The following is a 23,338-nucleotide window of genomic DNA, read 5'->3' as shown; positions in this document are numbered from 1 at the left end:
GGTATAACAGTGAATGACGAGGGGAGAGCAGCAGGGCTTGCCAAAGGCTGTGAAAGGTGGGAGAATGACATTGGGCAAAGAGGGAAATAGAGGTGATTGACCAGCATGACCTTCTTGTACATGAGATTTGTTTTGTGTTCCTGGCTCTTTTCTCATTCTTTTCTTGGTTCTGTTAGGGCTTGACTTGGTAGATACTGGCCCAGGTGATTCTGAGAACTCTGATGTACATATTTTAAAACCAAACATTATGAGGGAGATAACTTTATTAAGTAGACATTAACTACACATTGAATTGGGTTTTTGGACCATATTTTGATGTGTAGTCCCCTTTTCCCTCTTTTCCTCTTTGTGCTCACATGAGATTACACAGTTACAGACTGTATTTTTTTAAAAAAAGAGCTTTAAATAAATTCTTCCAGATGCTAAAGCCTCGATGCTTCAAACAAAAAATACAAGTATACCAGGAAAATTCATACATTAATTCATTGGTTCAATAAATATTTTCTTAGACTTTGTGCTAAACCCAAGGGACATGGCTGTGAAGAAGTCAAGGGGCCTGTCCTCCTAGGGTTTACAATCCGGTGGGGGAGGGTGAACTTTCTATTTCTATTCTTTCCCAGGTCCTATCACACACATTATTTGAATCAGTCTTGCCTGTTTCACGCATCCAGTATGGGAAATTCAGAAATTCATTTGGGAGTAGCAGTATTAGAATTTGAATTTGTCTCTGCATCCAGTCAATCATAGAATTCCCAAATGTAGTGTCTCTTTTTGACAATGGGATAGGCTTTCAGGACCAGATGTCAGTGTTGATAAGCCTATAGGCAGTGACTCAAGACAGTGTCCTTCATATTTATGGGGGAACATAAATGTTACTTTATTCCCCCTTCTTTAGCGCACTCGACTGAATGAGGGGATACTTTAATAACTAAAACAAAATTGTTTCCATACTTACCTCAGCTCTCATAAAAAGTTTGGGTCATTTTTATCAAACAACTATATTTCTTAATAATGTAAGTGAAGTATAGAAAATTTAGTTTTGAAGCAGGATAAGAAAGAAGTATAATGCAGTTTTTGAAATCAAAGGAGATTTTCTTGTTTCTGTCTCTCGACCACGGCTCTCAACCCAAGTGTCTTGAAGGAACACATGATCAGCTTTGTATGAATTAGTGAAGGAACATTTCCATCTCCACTTAGTTCAAAATCTACATGTAATTATTAATAATGATTTATAATTCTAAAGAAAATTTTTCTAATAGTTCAAGGTACTTTTAAAAGACAGGCAACTTTCCAAAACCTGGGGAACGCCGGAACCTCTTACTAGAAAGGATTATAGTTTAAGAGACCAACCTGCCTTACCCTAGTTGATCCATGTTTTCTCTTTATGTCCATGCCTGATTTTTAAGGCACAATAGATCTTCAAGGTCTCTAAACACAGCATACATTTATGATGATTCCTTCATCATAATTTGGGCCATATGACCCTTCTGCACCCATTGAGCTAATAGTTAACTGATCATTTGGCTTAAGAATTTCATTTAAAATAGTTCTGGGGTGCCTGAGTGGCTCTGGTTAAGTGTTAAGTGTTCGACTCTTGGTTTTGGCTCAGGTCATAAGCCCACAGTTTTGTGAGTTGTAACCCCACATTGGGCTGCACACTGACAGTGTGGAGCCTGCTTGACATTCTCTCTCTCTCTCTCTCTCTCTCCCTCTCTCTGCCCCTTCCCCACTCGCTCTGTCTCTGTCTCTCTCAAAATAAATAAATAAAAAATTTTAAAATAGTTCTGAAGATAAAAGGAATAGAAGGAGATGTTACTTGGCCCTTTTTGTCAGATATCCTCCGTTTATTTTAGAAGTGCTTTTTCAAGGAATGGCACCAGGAGTGTGGCCATGAAAATGTATACAAGCATTGGCTGGTGGAACACTGAGGGGTTGAGGGAGGCAGGCTCTGACTCTGTGTCCTGCTTCTGCTACAACCTGGTCAGGCAGCCTTGGGCATACTTAACATCCCTCTTTCCTAGCAACTCATTTTGTTTGTCTTGACAATGTAGGCTTATGAAATGGGGTCCATCTACGGCTGTTAGTGTTTCAAGGATTGGGTTTTGGGGGATAGGTGTCTGTAAATCCCCATAAATAGCATGCATAATTCTGTTTTTGGACATTATTTTTTTCCCCCTGGGTCCATAACTTTATTCAGAGTCTCCAAAGGCTCTGAGATCCTTAAAAGAACATTTAGAGGATCACTCAAATCTTTTCAGTAGGAACATTCTATGACCATTGGCTGTCTGTGTTCATGTATGCACATTTTCTTCTAGACTATAAAAATGTGTTTGGCCTATTTGAAGGAAAGATTCTGATGAGGATATGGCTTAGAAATCCTTCTAGAAGGCCAAAAGCTCTGATGCTGAGACATGGCTGGAAATCCCAGTTCCATCATACATAGCATATATAGGTATATATATACACATGTATAGGTATATAAATATATATACACGTGTATATACTCATATATGTAAAAGTACTACATATATTGCATTAAAGGCAGCTCTGATCAAGTTTTCCAAAGTGGTTGCTTAGAATGTCAGTGTCAGACCTGACAAAGCTTTAACAACTTCAGCCTCAGTATTAAGCCAGTATGTATTTAAAAATCTTTCCTAATAACAATTTGTTTTAGATATGTCTCTTATAAGTAGCATATAGCTGTTTTTCCCCCCAACTTGACAACCTCTGTGTTTTCACTGATTAATTATATTTATAACTTATTTAATTATATTTATTTATTTAATTACATTAATTGCATTCATTTAATTGCATTTATTTAAATTTATTTTTATTACTTGTATATCCTATTTACTATGCTTTGTATGCTTTTTTCTAATTTCTTATTTCTTGCCCTCCTTTGAGTCGACTACATTTTTAAAATTCTTCTTACCTGGGTTAAAAGTTTTAGAATCTATTTCTAGAGTTTTAGTCACTACTCCTAAAATTTTAACACCCAATTTATATGCTTTTAGTTTACCTTTGGCATTCTACTTCTTCCATTTGTATTTCTTTTTATTTCAGTAGTTCTTTCAGATTTCTTTAGCATTTTTTTCAGTGATGATTTTTGCATATTATGACCTCTCTAATGCTTATTTGTCTTTCACTTTTGAATGACAGTTTTGCTGGTTATAGAATTCTAGGTTGACAGAATTTTCTTTCAACTCTTTGAAGATACTATTCAATGATTTTCTTTTGCTACTGATGAGCAGTCCAGATAGTGCTAAGTAGCTAAGATGTCTATTTTCCCTGATTGTTTTTGATATTTGATATTTTTCTTTGACACTCTATAGTTTCACTCTGAAATGTTCTGGGTGCGAATTTGATTACATGTATATTGATATTGATATTTATTTATTTTTAACTAATTTACTTAGTTTTAAGTAGACTCCATGCCCAACATGGAGCTTGAACTCACAACCCCGATATTAAGAGTTGCATGCTCTACTGATTAAGCCAGTCAGATGCCCCTATGTATTTATACTTTCAGTAAAGTGCTATGCTGTGTTAACTGTCTTGACATCTCCCCCAAACAATAAGTATTGATACAGAACATCTTCCCATGTCTATAAATATTTGTCTACTCTGTCAATTTCAATTATTGCATTTCTGGGGCCCGTGGGTGACTTGGTCGGCTAAGCATCCGACTTTGACTCAGATCATGATCTCACAGTTCATGAGTTTGAGCCCCACATCAGGCTTTGCACTGTCAGTGCAGAACCTGTTTGGGATTCTCTTTCTTTCTCCTTCCCCACTTGTGCTCTCTCTCTCTCAGAATAAAGAAATAAACTTAGAAAAAAGTTAAATTATTGCATTTCTGTATAGTTTGAGATTAAAGTATTTAATCTCATTTTTTATTTGCATAAAATCATACATACACATATGCCAGAAAAAGAGGTCATAATGTCTATGTAAGTATTGGACACTCCTGATGTGCTGAGTAGCTTACCCATGCGCTGAAGCCACTCAGGCTGTGTTAAGGACTGCAGACTGTATGCATCTCCTCCCAACTCTACATTTAGTAATATCACTTTGGTCACAGTGGGAATATTTACACTATGAAAATCGACTAATGCTGCAAATCAGAGATGTTTTTTTCTGGAGAATTTTTTCTTTTTTTTAAGTTTACTTATTTTGAGAGCGAGAGAGAGAGAGTGCACATGCATGAGTGGGGGAGGGGTAGAGAGAGAGAGAGAGAGAGAGAGAGAGAATCCCAATCAGGCTCTGTGCTGTCAGTGCACAAGTCCCGACATGGAACTTGATCCCATGAACTGTAGGATCATGACCTGAGCCAAAACCAAGAGTCAGAGGCTTAACAGACTGAGCCACCCAGGTGCCCCCTGGCACATTAGTTCTTAAACTTTCACCAACACACCACTAGTGATCTTCCTTCTGGTAGAAACTTGTTACCTTTTGCCAGCATCCATCATACCCATCTTCTGTAAGCTCAGCCTTGCTGAGATCCAGAAACACTCATGACTTCTGCAAGAAGTCTGTTGGTAGTCTCAAAGTCTACTCACTAGTGGGCCATAAAATCATTCATTCATCTGTTAGTACATTTGTTTAATGAATATTTTTGAAGGCCTAATATGGACCAAGGAGCACGGTGGGCAGGAAGAACACAGATGACCAAGAACAGGACACCTAACAAGTCAAAAGTCAGTTTTAATCTCCAGTGTACCTTCTCTCTACCACTTGGCATGATCATTCGTTGGGCTGTATTCCTAAGGCCCAATGTGCCTCAGCCTAATATTCCTGCATTATGACATCCATGTCAACTAAATGGGGGCGAAGATGTGGCCAGAAGTATGGCATGGGTTGGTTGCTTTTGTTTATAAGCATGAACTTCTCTTAGCAAATACTGCTCTAGCCTTCCAGAATAAAGAGTAGCAGAACCCACTGTTTATCTATAAGCTCTTATAACCTCATCAGGCTTCTCTAAGTAAACAATTTTAATTAAGTTTTCACCTATAGAATTATACATTTTGAAATAAATTTTAGAGGTTTAGGAATTGATTCCTACTTACTGTAATACCAAGAAGACTACTTAAAAATTTAAATTCTTGAGATATCAAGTACTCTTTCAAAGTTATATTTTGATGAGTTCAGGATAAATTAATAAAAAACAGATGAATGAAGTTATTCTGGAGTTCACATGGGCTTAAAAATTAAGCTAGATATATTGACAAAATATGTTGTGGCTTTTGCCAACTTTCCAGATTTTTTAAGAAGTTTGAAACATTTTGTTGAGCTGAAAATGTGACTGAAACTACTAATGGACTATTTAACCAGCATAGTGTCTGTTATTTAGCCAGCATAGTGTCTGTTAAAACAATATTGAATTTTTAATTGAATTGATTATTCCACTTTTATGAAGATATGATAAAGTTAGTATCTTAGTTTACTAAATTAAAAACAAAAGGAATTATATGTTTCATAGATTAATTATAGGTGTCTCATAATTAATGTGTTAGTAACATGAAAACATCAAAACTAAGATCCAAGTTTAGTTATTTATGAGGCCTTGTAAGCTCTTCAAAATATTAAGCCGTTATGTAAATGATTGCATAAATTAAGAAAACATGAAAATTCCGAGATATATGTTACAATATTTCCTAAACATTCATAAACCTGTGAAGCAAATCTATCTTTCACATTCAAAGTGGTTTGAGACAAAAACTCAAAAAATCTTGTTCAAAAATCTTGAAGAAGTCATTCAAAATATTAGGAGAGGTGTCAGAAGAGAAAAATGTGATTGCCCAGAGAGTTTTTCAGTGAGCTCAAATGGTAAGGAGCCATGGAAGAACGGCCGAATAAATGAGGATTAATGCAAAAGGGGCACAGTTTTGTTTAGAGGCTAAAAGAAGGGTTAGTTTTAAAATGCATTAAGCCTCATGAAACACCGAAGACCTCAAAAAGGACATTGAAAGCAAGAAGAAAAAGATGTCTAGCTTGGGAATGACAGACTACCGGTGACCCTTGAACAGCATGGGTTTGAACTGCATGGCCCACTTATACACAGATTGTTTTATAGTACAGTACTATAAATATATTTTATCTTCCTCATGGTTTTCTTACTAACATGTCTTCTCTAGCTTGTGTTATTGTAAGAATACAGTATATAATACGCATAACATACAAAATATGTGTTAATCGACTCTTTATGTTATTGGTAAGGTTTCTGGCTGACAGTAGCCTATTAGTAGTTAAGGGAGTCAAATGTTATATGTGGATTTTTGACTGTGGGGGGGAGGGGCTGGGAGATGGTGTTGGCCTCCCTAACCCTTACATTGTTAAAAGTTCAACTGTAATATTAATAGAAGGTGGAAAGAAGACAGATAAAATAAACGCTTTTCTTCCTTATTAAAGAATATAGTATTCAGATTCAAAAATGTAGGGTAAATATTCTAGACAGAACACATGACTTAGGATAGGATAAAAAGTTTAAACAAGTCCATGCCTTTAAGTAGATTTGTGCCTCAATTTTTGAGTGATAATATGCAGGATGATCACTAGGTCTACAGATGTGACTACCAATCCATTCTGACAGAACTTAAGGAGATGTTGCCAGGAGTGGGGCCAGGAGACAAGAAATGGAGCACATGCTGTTGCTGTTAACGAAAGGAGAAACTGTTGAGCTACGAACTTATAATGCTGATCCTGGGCAAGAATTGAAAAAAATTAGAAATCTAATGATTTCTAAGCACCTAATGGAAAAGCTGAGTTATTAGTTGTCAGAACCAAATACAGAAGAACCAAATACATTGACAAGCTGTTACCTTATTCTCCGCAAGATGATACAGTCTGTCATTAAAAACCTGGATGGCAGAAAAGTTGGTTGGATTAACAGCATGTCTCTGTGATTATGGAGAGAGATTCTTTAGAAAACGAAAGGGTCTTAACCTTGATCCTGTTCTGTTCAGTGTCTATTAATGACTTAAATGAGGGCATATATAATATTCATCACATTTGCAGAGAAGTCCAGATTGGGAGGGAAACAGATGACAAGTGTAAAAAGATAACCAATTCCTGGAACTATGGGTTTAAATTAACATGATGAAAATTAACAAAGAGTACTATAAAGTTATGGGTTTAGGTTAAAAAAAGAAAAAATCAAAGCCTAAAGGAGGGGTTGGGAGTTGGGCATGGCAACAGTTCGTGGGAAATGTGGATGGACCATCTCAGTTACTCTGTTTCCTTTTGAAAAGTCAAGTCACCCCGTGTTACAATGGTCAGAAAGAACATTTTGATTAGAGTGTTCACTTTGGAGGAGGAAAGTAGTAAGGATGGGGATGATTCTTGTAGTTAACTAAAACTGGCGGCTGGTTGAATGAATGGTCGGACCTACATCCAACAGGCCAACTTACCTGTGAAAGTGTGGAACAGGCAAAGGATTTTGAACAAGTAATGTTCTGGAACAATTCCTGAACTAGACTGTTGGGTGCCTCTGTGTTTTTGAAGAAGTCCCATAACTTTTATTAGCCTCAGTTTCCTTGGCTGAAAAGTGAAGATAAAAATACCTGCTTTGAAGAGTTGCCATGAGGATTATTGACGTGTAAGAGACCTCTCTCAGGGTCTGCCAGGTGTGTGCTTGGGAAATAGTAGCTATTAGTATAATAATGACCATTTCACTGGTTCTGGGCCATAGAATCATGTGTGGACTTCACAGATTAGGATGCCCTCATAGTTCACTGGTCCCCAGGAATAGGGTACATATAAACAAGATTAAGAAGAGTATGAGGACACCATCTTTATGAAGACTGCACTCGGGATCAGATTTTTAAATTTTGATGAAAGTGGTCTCTATTGGAAGCAAATGCTATTTGATACATATATCGTAAAGGAAGAGGACACCCAAACTCTGAGGTTTAAGGCTGCAGATGATGGAGACTGATTTGAGACTAGGTGCTAATGCTAATAGAGATTTAACTGCTAAGGATTTTTAAAGGACCATTAATGTTTTTATTAGTGCTCTGATACAAAGCTCTACAGTTTTTGAGGGGTCTGCCTAACCTTATTTCCCGCATAAAGTCTGTTATTTTTCTTTTTTTCTTTTAAAAAAAAAAAATTAAATTTTTTTCTTTTTTTTGAGAGACAGAGAGACAGCACGAGCAGGGGAGGATCAGAGAGAGAGAGGGAGACACAGAATCTGAAACAGGCTCCAGGCTCTGAGCTGTCAGCACAGAGCCCGATGCGGTGCTCGAACTCACAAACGGTGAGATCATGACCTGAGCCAAAGTTGGACGCTTAACTGACTGAGCCACCCAGATGCCCCAAGTCTGTTATTTTTCACGTGCAATTTTGCAGAAAACAAGGTTTTCTTCAATTACACATACATTGTACTATAACAGAAATGCTGTAGATGGAACGTAGGAATGTAAGTGAAACCTGATATTTACCTGATACCTTACACAGAAAGTAGTGAGAGAGAACCTTGGTTTAAACCTTTGAGTAGCTGGGTTCTAATCTGAGCTCTTCTCCCGTTGGCTGTGTGTCATGGGCTGACTTGTGTATCCTGAAATTATAGTACTATCCCCAGTACCTCAGAATGTGACTGAATTTGGAGATAAGGTCTTTAAAGAGATATTTAAAGTTAAATTAGGTCGTTAGGGTGGTCCCCAATCCAATGTGACTGATGTCTTTAGAAGAAGAGATTAGCACACCTACAGGCTCAGAGGGAAGACCACGTGGAGACACAAGGGGAGGAAGGCAATCTAGAAGCCAAGGAGAGAGGCCTCAGAAGAAACCAGCCCCTCCAGCAACTTGATCTCAGACTTTAGCTTCCAGAGCTGTGAAAAAATACATTTGTGTTGTTTAGCCAACCAGCCCATGGTACTTTGTGATGGTAGCCCTAACAAACTAATGTACAGTGTAACTCTGTAAATTTAACCTCTTCGAATTTCATTTCCTCATCTTTAAAATGTAGATTATGACATAAAAATTGGTGGCATTTTATTTTATTTTTTTAGGTTTATTTATTTATTTTGAAAGGGAGAGAGAGCATGAGCAGGGAAGGGGCAGAGAGATAGGGAGAGAGGGAAAATCCCAAGCAGACTCCACACTGCCAGCACAGAGCCCTACTCAGGGCTCAAACTCCTAAAATCATGAGATCATGACCTGAGCTGAAATCAGGAGTCAGACGTTTAGCCGACTGAGTCACCCAGGCGCCCCTAAAATGGGTGGTACTTTAAAATAAACAAATAAAATAACCTATTTCATATGGGAGGAGGGAGGGGAGATGAGCAAAAAATAGTACTGAATCATGGTGGCTTTTATATTTTATTTCCCTAAATGTCTGAGAGGGAAAATATATGTATATCTTGACTTGAAAAGACCAAAAATGCTGTGTTAAAACTAAATAAGTGAATGGTAATCATTTATAGGAAAAATTCCCAGTAGTGTGATGCCATCAATTAGAGAGTACTCCAAGGGAATTTCAATTATAATTTGATCCCCTCGCCCCCCCAAATTTCAATTTGCATAAATCAGCTCTTCAGAAACACACCTATTGCATAAATCAGGACACACCCGCACTTGTTAAATACTCGAGGTTTGATTTATTCAAAGATTTCAAATGCTAAGAGCAGTCTAGGCCTGCCATTATTGTGATGCATGCATCGGCTGCAGTTGATAATCAGAGCTGTGTTGGGCATTCCACTTTGCACCTCCTAGGGCACCAATTTTCAGCGACTGTTAGAACCCAATAGAAAAATCTCACCTAAGATTCATCTGTGAGCTAAATTACAGGGAAGCCATTATCATTCATTTTACATGCACTATTGTTCTGGGGTGTCAGCCGAGCACCTCTAGATCAGAGGGAAGAATTTTGCTAGCTTTGAGAATCCTGAGAGTTGAAATGGTCAACCGAGGTATTTCTTTGTTCTTCTGATCAAAAAATCTTAATTGAACCAAAAGGGTAAATTGAATCCCCACTAGATGCCTCGCCCTGGATGCCTGAGTTCTGGAGTGGGGATGGAGGAGTAGATATTTAAAATCTGGTTGGAAGAGACCAAACAAATACCAAACAATTAGAAATCAATGAAATGTTAAGTTATATGGAATTAAGTGAAAAGGGATTTCAGAGAAGGGCAAGAACAGTGTAAACTTGAGGAAGTGGATGAGGCTGAGGGAGGAGGAAGAATTTGGATATGGAAATTTGAAGTAGAGGATACATTGGAGGTTATTTTGGGGGGGGGTGCAATTTGAGGGGAAGGTTGTAAGCATGTGTTGCGTGTATGTGATCAGGCACTGCTTTCTGCAGGGAGTGGTGAGGGAGCATGAGCAAAGGCATGTAAGTGAGGAACCTAGATTCCGTGCATAATGAACAAAGAAAAATCTGGCTGTGAGAAAAAGATGTGCAGTTCCATCCCATTTATTGCCAGGATTAAGAATGTGTTCTTTCTAAATCCTGAGAATAACCTACAATATTAAGCATTACCAGCCTCATTTTGCAGATAAAGGAACTGAGTCTTAGAGAAATTAAGTGACTTGCCTTCAGTCACACGTATTAAATGCACAGCCTCCAAAGTCTCCCAGAGGTTGTCTAGGCGTAGTGGAGCGTATGTAGGTCTGAGTGGGAATCACAAATGAATGGATGCTGCTGGTCCCCACGGTAGCATCCACTTTGCCAGCTGCATCCCTCAGCTGCATTCATTCCCCGGGAGGATACAGCCCTCGAGACCTTGGCTAATGACCATTATGCATGGGGTACAAAAGGCCGGCCCCTTTGTTCAAGCTGGAAACCACTTTGTGATGTGCTTTGTGCTCCAGAGCTTTTTCATGGGCTCCGACTGAAGCTCATCTGAAGCTGAGATCACATTCTTGTGTTCTTCTCCTCCCTCCTCTCCATACACTCTGTATTTCATCCTTTACTCCCTTTCTGCCAAGAGCACTCCCCTGATATATCAAACCTTACTAAGACACAATCATTCAGCAGATAGGTCTCAAATCGTGTTTGGGATGCACAGTGTTATCACTGCTGCAAGTGCTAACACTATGTTGTGCAACCATCATCTGTCCGGCAGCCTGTGCTGAGCAAGCAGTGGGAGTGGTGATGGTGACCTCCACCTTCAGCCAGCATGTATATGTTAAGCACTGTACCTGCATCTTTGCACCTAAAGCTTATGACTAACCCTCCAAGTTAGGTTCTGTGATAATGCCTGTATTCATATATATTCATAGATGAGGAAAATCTGGTCCACAGAGTACATGTATGTATGTATGTATGTTACCTGTTTGTGATCGCACAGCTTGTAAGTTGCACAGTCAGGATTCTAACACACTTGTGTTTAAAGTCAAAGTTAGCTCCAAAAACTAGTTTGTGCATACTGGCACATGTACCTTACTAAATGTGTAATTGACTGAAATGCTTAGGAACCATGGCTCAGCACAGACAGGGCAGCACGTAGTTCCACTCTGTGTTGAAGGGAGCACCAAGTTATAATGGTGGGTCCAATCTAATCCCTGAAATGTGTCACTATAAATACAAAATGATTTGAAGTCTACAGAGCATAACAGAAGATGGTAAAGTGGGCAGAGGAGTATGAAGTAGTCAGGAGATACAGTGACCACATAACTGATTGTTCAAATTGGAACACTATTGAGGATGGTAGGAGAGGCCATTAGTAATTACACGAGGATAACAAGTGTAAGCCAAGACTGTAGCAAATGAGGATGTATGATCACCGCAGTAATAAGAGGCAACAGGAAGCTATAGTAGGTTCTTGAGCAGGGGCGTGAAAGAATTCTTCTGTCACTGGTACGCAACATGATGAAGAAGAAGCCTTGGAGGTGAGAGAACAGCAGATAGTAGATTGTTCTAGCGCTACAGTGTGTGATGTGTCTGGGTTTCTGTCCTGGCTTCTCGTTTTTTCTCTAGTTCATTGTTATGAAAATAGTCATCCTTTCTGGACCGCAGCATGCTTGGCAGAAGCTCTCAGCCAATTGTCTCCAGGTGATCAGAACTCTGTCCAGGTACTTCTGACCATTGGATCTAACCAGTGGACTCTGCCTTAGAACCAAAATATCCTGGCTCTGTTCCCTGGAACATTGCATCCCCATGGGGTGTCCCAGGCCCTGCAGGGCCTTGTAATTGTCCCCACGGACACTTTTGCATGAACATGAAGGGGAGGATGTGTGAGGATGCACACCTGCCATGAGACACTCAGGGTTTCTGCCTGGACAGATTTGTCCTAAAGGTCATTTCCCTCTGGGCTAAAGCAAGAAAGTAAATGGAAAAGGTTTGTATGAAAGGTCTAGGGTTTTTGGCTTTATGTTCCTCAGAGTTTACAGCAATCCTGGGTTAAATGATGAGGCCTCCTACCCTCATGTAGGTCCTTATTGCTGTCTTTTTGCCTGGGGTTTTAAATCCATTGCGTTACCTTTACAGAGTTAAGATTAAGGTCAATAGTTCTAATCATGTGGGTTTCAGAGGGGGAAAATTAATAGAGGACCTGTTATTATCGATGGAGAACTCCTTTGTAAAAAGGTAGACTATGGACTTGCAGCATTAAAGAGAGAGAGAGAGAGAAAGAATGTATCTCCAGCAAATCTCCAGGGTCTGAAGAGATCCAAGGAAAAAAAAATTAAACATGTAGCCTGTGTCATTTGGAATTGAAACACAGGGTTTTTCATGAAGCAGCATTCTGTGCCCTGGACCTTGGGAAAATACTGTCTCTTGGTCTGCTTTCAAGGAGAATAAAAGAAACAAGGAAACTGAGGAATAAATGAAGCAAATTTAGGGAAGAGCCCTTGAGGTGTGAACGTGGGAGTTTGCCTCTGAATGCAAGTTGATGGTCCAGGTATAAAGAACTTGAGCTTGCGAGATGGGCGTAGAGTGTATTCGTGTGATTTACAACGTAGTGAAATGCACCCAAAGCTTGGAATCCTACAGATGAGGGCTCAAATCCTAGAAATATCATTTAATGATCTTGGGACTTTGGATAAGATCCCTAACCTCTAAGCTCTATATTCTGTAGCTACAAACTGTCAGGGGAAAACAGCGCCCCCGAGGTCATCAGGCCATGTAAATGAAGTGCTGTTTGTCACGTCTGGAGTGTGGAGCCTGGTGCTCAGTGAAGGGCAGCTTTTGCTCAAACAAGGCACTCACGGGCTGATTTCTGCCTCCTCTATGCTCCTGTACTACTCTGTACAGCCCACTCTTTTTTGTTTTTTAATTTTTTAATGTTTATTTATTTTTGAGAGAGAGAGAGGGAATGGGAGAGGGGCAGAGAGAGATAGAGAGAGACACAGAATCCAAAGCAGGCTCCAGGCTCTGAGCTGTCAGCATAGAGGTGGACATGGGGCTCGAACTCACAAACCGTGGGATGGTGACCTGGGCCAGAGTCAGGCATTTAACTGACTGAGCCACCCCGGTGCCCCTGCACAACCCACTGTTAAGGCACGTATCATACCATCTTATACTAGTTGTCTTGTGCCTCCTCCATCATATCACTCGTTTCTCCTTGTATTCCAGAGCCTGGCATACAGGTGCTCAGAACATATTACATATATATATATATACATACATATATATATATATATAATATATTATATATAATAATACATGTATATTAATATATACATATGTACATATATAATACTTATATATGCATCTGTATATACATATAAAATATATATACATATATGTTTTAATAATAGCTTCAAGGCAATATTCTCTTTAAATCTTGAATCAATAAAGTTTTCGTTCCTTTTTTAAAGAAGAGGCTATCTAAAAGTAGAATTGCATTTACACGTGTTTTTTTGTTCTTTTTTTTTTTTTTAAGATGTACACTTCCAACGCCATTTCCCCATAAAAAACAGGAGAAACTCACAGAGCTTCTTTTTGTCTGGGGTCCCTGTGAGGATTAAATGACTCAGGGTCTGTGAAGGGCTCGGCACAGGCCTAGTTCTGAGCAGGTGCTCAGTAAGCACTTGTGGTCATTTATGTTCAACTAGCTGTGTATTTGCTATCATAGAGAATAGCATTTGAGGTCGCTTGATTTATAATTTTTGTTTTTTAGAAGATACATTTATGTTAAGAAACCTAATAACATGCTCACTACTGATTATTTGGAAAATACAGGCAATACTGATTCCTCAGCTTACTGAAGGGCTTCTTTTTTGAGGCTCTCGTGGAGTTGGGTGAGCAACACTCATCTTAGAAGACATGAGAGAATCGGAGGCCAGAACTGGGATCCCCAGACAGACCTGTAGACGTAGAAGCCCTCTGGCCCAGGGCCTTGGTCTGGGCTTGGAGCACATTTTCTGCTGGGATTCCTGAATGGCTTTGGAGAACATTATCAGTGAGGGGCCCAGCTACATGATGTCTTTCAATCCAGTCTGTGTTTCCGAAGCTGTCTTAATGGAACCCGAGTGTTGCTCTGGAACCTCTGGCACGGGCCTGATTGTCTTGCCGCTGCTAGAGTCCGCATCTGCACTCAGACTGCCTGGGTTGCCATCCGGCCGTCTGCTGCCTGACCCCAGGTTCGGGCGAGGTTAGTCGAATGTTGATTTGTAAAAGTCTGTAGGGTCAATTAGGCTATGCCCACATTTATGACCACTGTGTTGTCTCATCAGCTGTTTTAAACACATTCTCTCATTTTAAACCACTCAACCAAATGGAGACCCTGCCCTCTCTCCCACTCATCAAACTGACCCTTTAGTAGCAGAACCAGTGACTGCATAGGAAATGGCCCATTTGGCTGTGTGGCTGCAACAAACCCTCACTGTCTTCTCATTCTTTCCACAAGTGAAGAGCATTACCAAGGATAGGACAACAATTACATTCTCTCAATTCAATCTCAGAAGGAGCTTCCAGGGGTGCCCGGGTGGCTCCGTCGGTTGAGCACCCAACTTTAGCTCAAGTCATGATCTCATGGTTCATGGGTTTGAACCCCACATCCGGCTCTGTGCTGACAGCTCAGAGCCTGGAGCCTGCTTTGGATTCTGTGTCTCCCTCTCTCTCTGCCCCTCCCCTGCTTTCACTCTCTCTCTCTCTCTCTCTCTAAAACAAATAAACATTAAAAAAAAATTTTAGAAGGAGCTTCCAGATTGGCCCTTCCCATCCATCCTTATTGTCTAGCCTTCTTGAAGCCCTATAAATGTGCTCATGCCACCTTACAAAGTACTGGCCATCTTGTCCCAGCTCACACTTCCCATCTCACTTCCTGGAAGGAGACGTGGCCAGTATCCAGCTGCCCCAGGCATTTTGCTGCCCAGGAGTTTATCACAGTTGTCCGTAAGTCCATGTCTTTCAAATGTTGTTCTCTTTGCCTAGAATATTCTTCCATTTTGGAAAAATCTTGCTCATCCTTCGTTGCCAAACTTGAAAGTCATAGCCACGGCACTCTTTGTTGACTCTGGAAAAACAAAGAATTATCCCCTCCTTCTCAATGCTCTCAGAGTTCTCTGTTTTGTCTCTGTTAGGGCCCTTATGGTGTATTTACACGTGTGCCTCTTCTCACTGAACTGTGGGATTGAGAATGGCACAGATAGCTCAGATTCAGAAGGCCATCCCTGGAACCCAACACCTATTAGGTGCGGTGTTGGAGGAACAGCTACTGACTAGATAGAAGGTTCTTTTGCTCATATAAAATGGGCTTTACACTGCTGTACTTAGTGATTTAATGTAAAATGATAAACTTTAAAGAGGAAAAACTTTCCTGACCTGTTGCAACGTACAGCAAGAGATTTTATTGCTTATTTCTGTTCTCATCTGCCATATGGCTTTCCATTCACAAACTGCTCTAGTGAGAATTACTTTTGCAGGTAATTTTCTAATGATTGTCTTGGGATAAACAAATTTATCAGACTTGTTTGGCTAATGTATTCAAGGAGGTTCACAGGGGAAAAGATTAATCATCTAAGAAGCAAGCCGGTGTCTGTCATTAAGCGGAAGAGTCCAGAGATGATCAGAGCTGAGCGGGTGGTTGCTATGACTGCAGATACTTTTCTCTCCCTTTGTGAGGTCAACGGCAGCTCCCAAGCTGATTGGCTAAAATTAGATTATCCTGCTGACCAACCATGGGGAGTTAATTTCATCAGAAAGAGTGAAATGGTGGGAAATCCTGCCGTGATGCTACAAAGGAATTTTTTTTCGAAACCCACAGAGTCCAAGTTTGCTTCTATTATAATTAATATGTTCTTTGTAATAAAATAATTTAAGGAAAGCACACAACAGCATTTGCCTATTATTTTGTATATCCATATAAGCTTTAATCTGGTTTGTCCTCAAACCAACTCTAAAAGCTAAAGTAACCTATTTTTTCCTGTCTTACCTCCATAACCGAAGACAGTCATCATGTGTGTGTTTATATGATTGGAGATAAGCTAATTGCGGAAAACAAAAAAGGAGCTGGCACAGTTAAAGGTATTTGCTTACAGGGCTCTTGCCCTAGGGAAATAGCATCACAAAAACCTTTAAGCAGAAATACCTACCTTTGGATGGAGAGCATCATTCAAATCATTGAAGGGAATCCTACCCTCCAAAGGGTTCCCTCCTAGAAGTCCTATATGGCCTATCCTCCAGCTTTCCACTGGGTACATCTTTTTTTCTAGGAATTAATTACCATTGGCCTAGATTATTTATTTCTGTGCAGGAAAGATACAGAATGAATCTTAGAAACAAGACTAACTTCAGGTTCTCCTGAGCTGTAAAACTAAGTGGATGTGAAATATAAATCAAGGAAAACCACGCCAGCATTTATTTGTTTCTTTAGCTCCTGTGTGACTATGGAAATAAAATATGATTAAGGAAGAAATGGAAAAAGAACTAATGTTGAAATTATGGGCAATATGCATGCTTCTATCTGTGTGATTGTCAAATCAACATATTTTAAAAATCAAATTAGCTTGTGGCACATTAGGTTCTGTGCCAAAGGGTCCATAAGGAGGTACCCAAAATGCCATATTCCTAAGAGCCACGTTGTGGGGAGTCAGGGATCATTATGTACATATAAAATGTAATGAAGAACTCCAGGCAGCATAAAAACACTGCCAAGCAATAGCTTCAAGCAGGAAGCTCTATAGGAATTTCTAGGAAGGAGAGGACAATAGCACCATGGCTGAAGTCATCCAGATCCAGGCATTTCTCCCAGGGAGAGAGGAGAAAGATAAATAGATCCCCATCCTGATGTGTGTACTATTAGCACGTCACTGAGGATTTAGAAAACAAAGACAGAGCACCACAGTTCCATCACCCTTATAGTAATCGGTATAGTAAGCTTATCTGTTCGCTGCTTATGTTGTCATCCACAGCACTCATTTACCTCCCTACAGCACTCCTAAGGCATCAGCTATTTTGTTGTTGTTATTAAATTTATCATCACATTATAGTTAATATGAGGAAATCGGTCAACAGAGATGAACCCACGTAACTTTACACAATTTACAATCTGGGAAGCCAGGATTGGGAAGCCAAGTTTCTCTTGTTAGCATTTTTGTGCATGTGTCTCTGAATGTTTGACATAGGTATTCATCACAATGTGCGTGTTTTGTTACTTTTTCCACTCGTCATTATATAAATTTAGTAATCATTTTTGGTAACTGTATACGATTTCGTTGAGCGGCTGTACCACCATTACTACACATTTCATGATCGCTGAACTTTTCATATTTTCAGATTTGAAAAACATTTTCTATATAAAACTCTTTTATCTGTCCAATATTTAGGCTATTAAGGTTAATTCCTAGGAACAAAAGAGTAGGAAGGCTTTTCAAAAAACCGTGTTGTCAAATTCTCTTGTCAAGAATATAAGGATGCTCTCGGTTGACCACATCCCTGCCAGCACTGGGAAGAATCATTAATAAACAAAACCAAAGATGTAAATTGATAAGCAATAATGAACTTCCTGTTTTAATATGCTTTTCCTGACCACTGATTAATTCATTTATCTTGGAATATATCAGTGGGCAAAATAAGTAAGCGATCGTATGTCTGTTTACTAATTCCACTCAAGTATTTTTATTGGTCATACCACTCTGGCAGCATGTGGAAGGAAGACCAGTTAGAGGGGGGAAAGAGTTGAGGAAGGGAGGCTGGTTCCCATTCTATCTTAATAGGATGAATAAGCTAAACGTTCAACTGAGTAATTTAAAAGTGACAATTGGTGCAGAGAAAATATAGTGTCACAAGTTCCATGAGTTATTTAGATATTTAGTTCTAGTGGAATTTCCTTATGAGGAAGATATTATCCAAGTCCCCAACCCAGGCAGTTACATTTGATAAAATCTTTGTAGGTAGAAGTGAGAGATTTTCAAAGCTCATCTTCACACTCATTTCTTTTCCAAACTCTTCAGACAGACTGAGGCTGTTGGGTTGTCATGTTGAGTAGCTTCAAACTGAGGTAGCATGTCAAGCAGGAGTGATGTGGTTCTGGTGAGAGATGTTGAAATCTGAGTTTTTGTAGCATAAGAATAAAATTGATGCAGCTCTGTCTCATGGCTCCCTCCCTGGGAGGGAGGGAGCTACATTTCTGGCTACAGTGCAAGCATCATACAGCCAGATGGTTTGTTCGAGTGTGGCTGTCACACAATGAGGGGCTACTTGAAAGCAGTCAGATGGTAACACAATCGATTATTGTCATCTTAGAGAGTAGACAGTATGAAACCAATCATATTCTGTTTCTAGACAAAAATAGCTCAGAAGATGTTTTTATTCTGAGATCATGCATGCTGGATACAAATACACACACACACACACACACACACACACACATTTAGCTCAGTGCCTGGTACAAAGTAAATGCTCAGTAAATATTCACCACTTTTGCAATTTACATTATGATTGTTTTATTTTTAAATTGCTGAAGTGAGATTTCCCCCTCATACTCTAAAGGCACCTAGAAATGAAAGGAAAAAAGGAAGAGCACTGTGGAAGATCATGAAAGACCATGAATCAGCAGGCAGGATGAAGGGGGGGAGCTATTTTTAGGATGGGGTTGCTGCTGGAAAGCTCAGAGGAAGGAGCAAGAAGAATAAAGAGGCTGATGAGGAGGGCAGAGGGGAGATCAACGGTTAACTGTGTGGAGTTTCAAGAGCAAGGAAAGGTCCTGGACAGGAAGAGCACTTCTGTGGAAAAAGGAAAGAAATGTGAGCAAGTCAGGGCTCTGAAATCCCTAAGGACTCCAGCTGCCTCAGGCTAAGCCCTGGTCTGTTTCTGAAGCCACAAGGTGCTGAACCGGGCTCATAGGCTGCCTGCCAGGGTGTGTGCGGATTTGCAAATGAGAGCAGATCACTCTACTGTTATCAAGACATTAAAGGCTGAAGCTTGGGGATGATGAGTTGATGGACCATTCTTTTGTTTCATTTAAAGCAAGATTTGCAACTTAATGCTGAGATTTCAGTTTGTTAACTGCACAGAGGATCATGTTCTGTTCTGCACAAAAACCGAACTACAGGTTCCAAGATTTGGGGGCTGGTCTAACGAGGTGGCCAGGACCAAGTGAGCTCAGATACTGAAGAACACTCCCCAGGAAAGGATGCCTTCTGTCTTCCTTGGACAAGTTTGCTGACCTTTGCCCCTGCTGAGGGGAGAGGAGGTGGCATCTCACTTGCTGGTGGGCACACAGTTTATTCAGGGTCCCCAAAGAGATTTGGCAAGTGGAATCTCCACAGACCAAATTGTGTTTCAGCCAATGTCGCTGGCTCTGTGCTTGTAGTGTCAGCGTCTGCCAATGGAAGGGACACCATGATGGGTTCACGTAGGACATTGCCAACCACCCACCTGGCTTGAAGCCAGCACCTTCACCCTGCTGTACTTCAGTTTCCACATCTGTAAGGTGAGGGGACTGGGGAAAAAGCTCCCTGGGTGTTCAGTCATGATTGAACTTACGCAGGTGTAAAGATACGCCTGCAAGATGTGGGCCTGGAGAACAGTTGAGAAATATTCAACAGAAACGTTGGCTGAAATAGGAGGAATATGATCTTTTCCAATTGTATTTTTCTTGGCCCAGGACCAAGTATTTGTTTAACCCCTCTCTTACCTTCGTGTTATAGCCTATTAGATATTTTTTTTTTTATAGCCTATTAGATATTTTTAATGAGCTCTTGCCTGTTGTACGTGTGTTTATCAGTTTGGGCCGTGAGCTATTCAAGGACAGGGACGGTTTTGAATAGGTAATACATTTACATGATTCAAAAGGAACAAAAGAGGAATATAGTGAAGCCTCCTTCCCCTGGCTACCCACTTCCTACTGGCCACCAAATATTGTTTTCTTGTGTCTCCTTCCAGGGTTGTTTTATGCACGCACACAAAAATACATATGTATTTCCCTTCCACTTGCTCCCAGTACCTTTCAGGGAAAAATGATAGTGTAGTATATGCACTGTTCTGCATTTTCTGCTCAATACTTTATCTTGAAGCTCTTTTTACATAGTAAATAATGAGTTCCCTCAGCCTTTTTTATAGCTTCATGGTATTCCATTATATATATATATGTATATGTGTGTATATATATATATATATATATATATATATATATACAATTAATATATATATTTACCATAATTTATTTAAACAGTCCCAAACTGATAAATATTTAGGTTTTCAATCTTGTGATAACTAATACTATAATGAATAATCTGATGTATAAGTGATATTGCATGTGTGTGTGCGTGTGTGTGTGTGTGTGTGTGTGTGAAATTTTGTGCTAATGAAAGAAATGGTAGATATCGTTTAGCGTGATTTGGGAAAGACCAATGGGGTCTCTCACATCTGGGCACTTAGCCCACCAACACCAATTTCATTTGATTTCTCCTAGTTCTACACTGGGACTCATTCTCTTGCTGAAGATTTTGTCTCTTATTGAAACACTAACCAGTTAAGCCTCAACAGTCATTTACAATCTATGATGAAATGACTAACCCCCTGAACAGCTTTGCTGTGGTTGTACCATGCTCCTGCTTAATACACTTATTTCTGTGGTTGTCCCCACCTTTGGTCAGACACTTTCGGCAAAGCATGCAAGGCCTTTCACAGCCGGCCCCTGCTCATGTTTACAAACTTAGCTCTTCTGGTTGCAGTCATACTTCACTTCTGTCGCCTCTCAAGTGAGTGATGGCTTTCTCATCTCCAGGCCTCTGCTCACGGTGCACCTCTACTTGGATTATTTTCCCTACTACCTCTAGACCTGCCAGTGCCTTAGCTCAGTCATCGCTTCCCCTGGCTATCCTTTGCCATCTTGCCTGGTTTCAGCTCTTGAGGGTCATCCCGTGGACTCTTACTTCCATCCAAACAGAAGTTCCCTAGCATTGCAATTGCTTTTAATAGTTTTTTTAATAGTTTAATTTTAATAGTTTTTTAATTTTTAATAGTTTAATTCCTGTAACTTAATAGACAATAAGTTCCTTATAATTAAGAACTTTTTTGTGTGATCCTTTTATTTTTAGTGCCTATAGCACAACAGGGACTCAGAATGTTTTGGGGATGGTAAATGAATAGATTATCTTTCAGTCCAAGGGATGAATTAACAGTCAACCGATCAAAAGGAATATGGGTAGAGGAACTAAAAATTGGATTAGATTGCCATCTGGATTATTTGAGCTGGAGTGTCCAAAATCTGACTGTATAGTTAAACATATACACTGGCTGGAATCCCTTACAGAACTAGCGCAAGAGAGTCGTGTTTTACCAGTTCCTGCATAGACTCACTCAGTCAGGGGATTGACTGTGTCCTTTAGCCACAGCTGTCCGAGGTAGATGGCGTAGAAGTTGTCCTTTTGGGCTGCATTGATACTGTCAAGATGAAGATGCAACCGGATCATTGTTTCCCTTGTGGTCACATCGAGGGAATGAGGCAGAGGGGGGCAGAGCACAGACATGAGCTGGCCTCATCTGGCATGGCAGAGACATAGCCAAATGAGTCACTTTGGTGTCTCTCCCAGGATATTTGGCTTTGAGATGTGGGTTTGAGTTGGGGAAGTTTGGTTTTATAGCCCTAGGCCTTGGAACTATAAGGTGGAAGTAGGCATCCCTAAGCAACTTATTGTAGGAAGATTTTTCATTTGCATGTGCTGAGGGTTGGGATGACCTTCTACCTTGGATATGAGAGTTGTGTAAGTTTCAGTAACACAGCATCACTTCCAAGTAGACCCATGGGACCAGCCCCTGTCATAATTCTTAAGCCATCTTTTCCTAGATATTATTTCCTTGATTCTTGGAAAGTTGGATACTTCCTTAGATTTTTGTACAACTTACGTGACTTTCGGTTAAAACTAGGCAAGCTAAGGCCCCAAACATCTTTAATTTGCTTATGTAAGCCCACAGGACCTCATATCATGTTGGTACTAGGATAAAGTGTTTGTTAATCTCATAAAATATTAGTGAGATTTCCCTGTATTACAGTGTGTGTATATGTGTGTACGTGCATGTGATATATGTAACCTGAGTGGTGGCCAGGATATCTGCTGAAGATTACAGCAATTTTCAGGGTTGGGTTAGGTTGATATATAGCTGACTTTCAGTCCTGGCTTCATATTGGCATTATATGACCCATGGCAAATTATTTAACATTTCTGTCACTTGTGTTGTCATCTGTAGAAGAGGTTGATGATAATAATACCTTCTTGAGACATTTTGAAGATGAAATGAGGAAATAGATGTAAAGTGCTTCAATTGGTGCTTGGCACACAGTAAACGTTCAATACGTGAGAGCGATTATTATTATCAAGGCACTTTACATGATCTCGGGCATGCTTAGTGGAGAAGACACAGTGGCCTGTAGAGATCCTGGTAGGGGTCTGGTGTTGAGAATATGCACCAGCTCTCACCGTTCTCTTACTTCCTCACCTCTTCAGAGGAGCTTGGAGATGCAATAGCCAGATCATGGTGACTTGGACATCCGTTGGACAAGAACAGGCCCTGGGGGATGAACCCAAGATGTGGATGGGAGCTTGGCAAGGCCACAAGTAGATTTCAGGAGAGTTCAGGTGCGGATGGGTCAACATGGGTCAGCATGGGGACAGTCAGGCTGCCAGTGCCATGCTGCCACTGTGGGGCTGGGTTTCTCAGTGGAAACTGACGGGAGAAGGCAGACTGGTGGGTGAGGGGAAACTGCGCGGCTCAAGTCTCCGACAAAGGGACGGTTTCTGTACTCTAAAAAGAACTCTGCAAGCCAATGAAAAAAAGCCCCAAACCCTATAAAAAGTAGGCAAAGGATATGGACAGTTTGCAGACACTAAAAGAGAAATGGCTTTTAAGGACATGGAAAAGCTACTCAGCCCCACCCATAGGAAGAAAAATGCAAATTACAACAACAGTGAAATTTCATTTTTCACCTGTCAGATTGGCAAACTGAAAAGA

At 40.1% G+C, this 23,338-nt stretch overlaps 1 long non-coding RNA gene across 3 annotated transcripts in view; it reads left to right on the top strand.

The window, feature by feature from the left end:
- LOC122229815 overlaps positions 1-23,338 on the top strand; it is a 54,102-nt gene that overhangs the window by 22,675 nt on the left and 8,089 nt on the right. For 2 of the 3 annotated variants that reach the window (XR_006207139.1, XR_006207140.1), the window contains one exon: positions 22,834-22,965. The exons of the other annotated variant lie outside the window; for it this stretch is intronic. This is a non-coding gene — a long non-coding RNA (uncharacterized LOC122229815). The remainder of the gene's footprint in view (positions 1-22,833; positions 22,966-23,338) is intronic. 3 annotated transcript variants of the gene reach the window in all.

The sequence above is a fragment of the Panthera leo genome, chromosome C2, assembly GCF_018350215.1.
Source record: "Panthera leo isolate Ple1 chromosome C2, P.leo_Ple1_pat1.1, whole genome shotgun sequence".
Classification (NCBI taxonomy): domain Eukaryota; kingdom Metazoa; phylum Chordata; class Mammalia; order Carnivora; family Felidae; genus Panthera; species Panthera leo.
The sequence above is the reverse complement of the archived record's forward strand: the minus strand, read 5'-3'. Positions and strand labels throughout refer to the sequence as shown.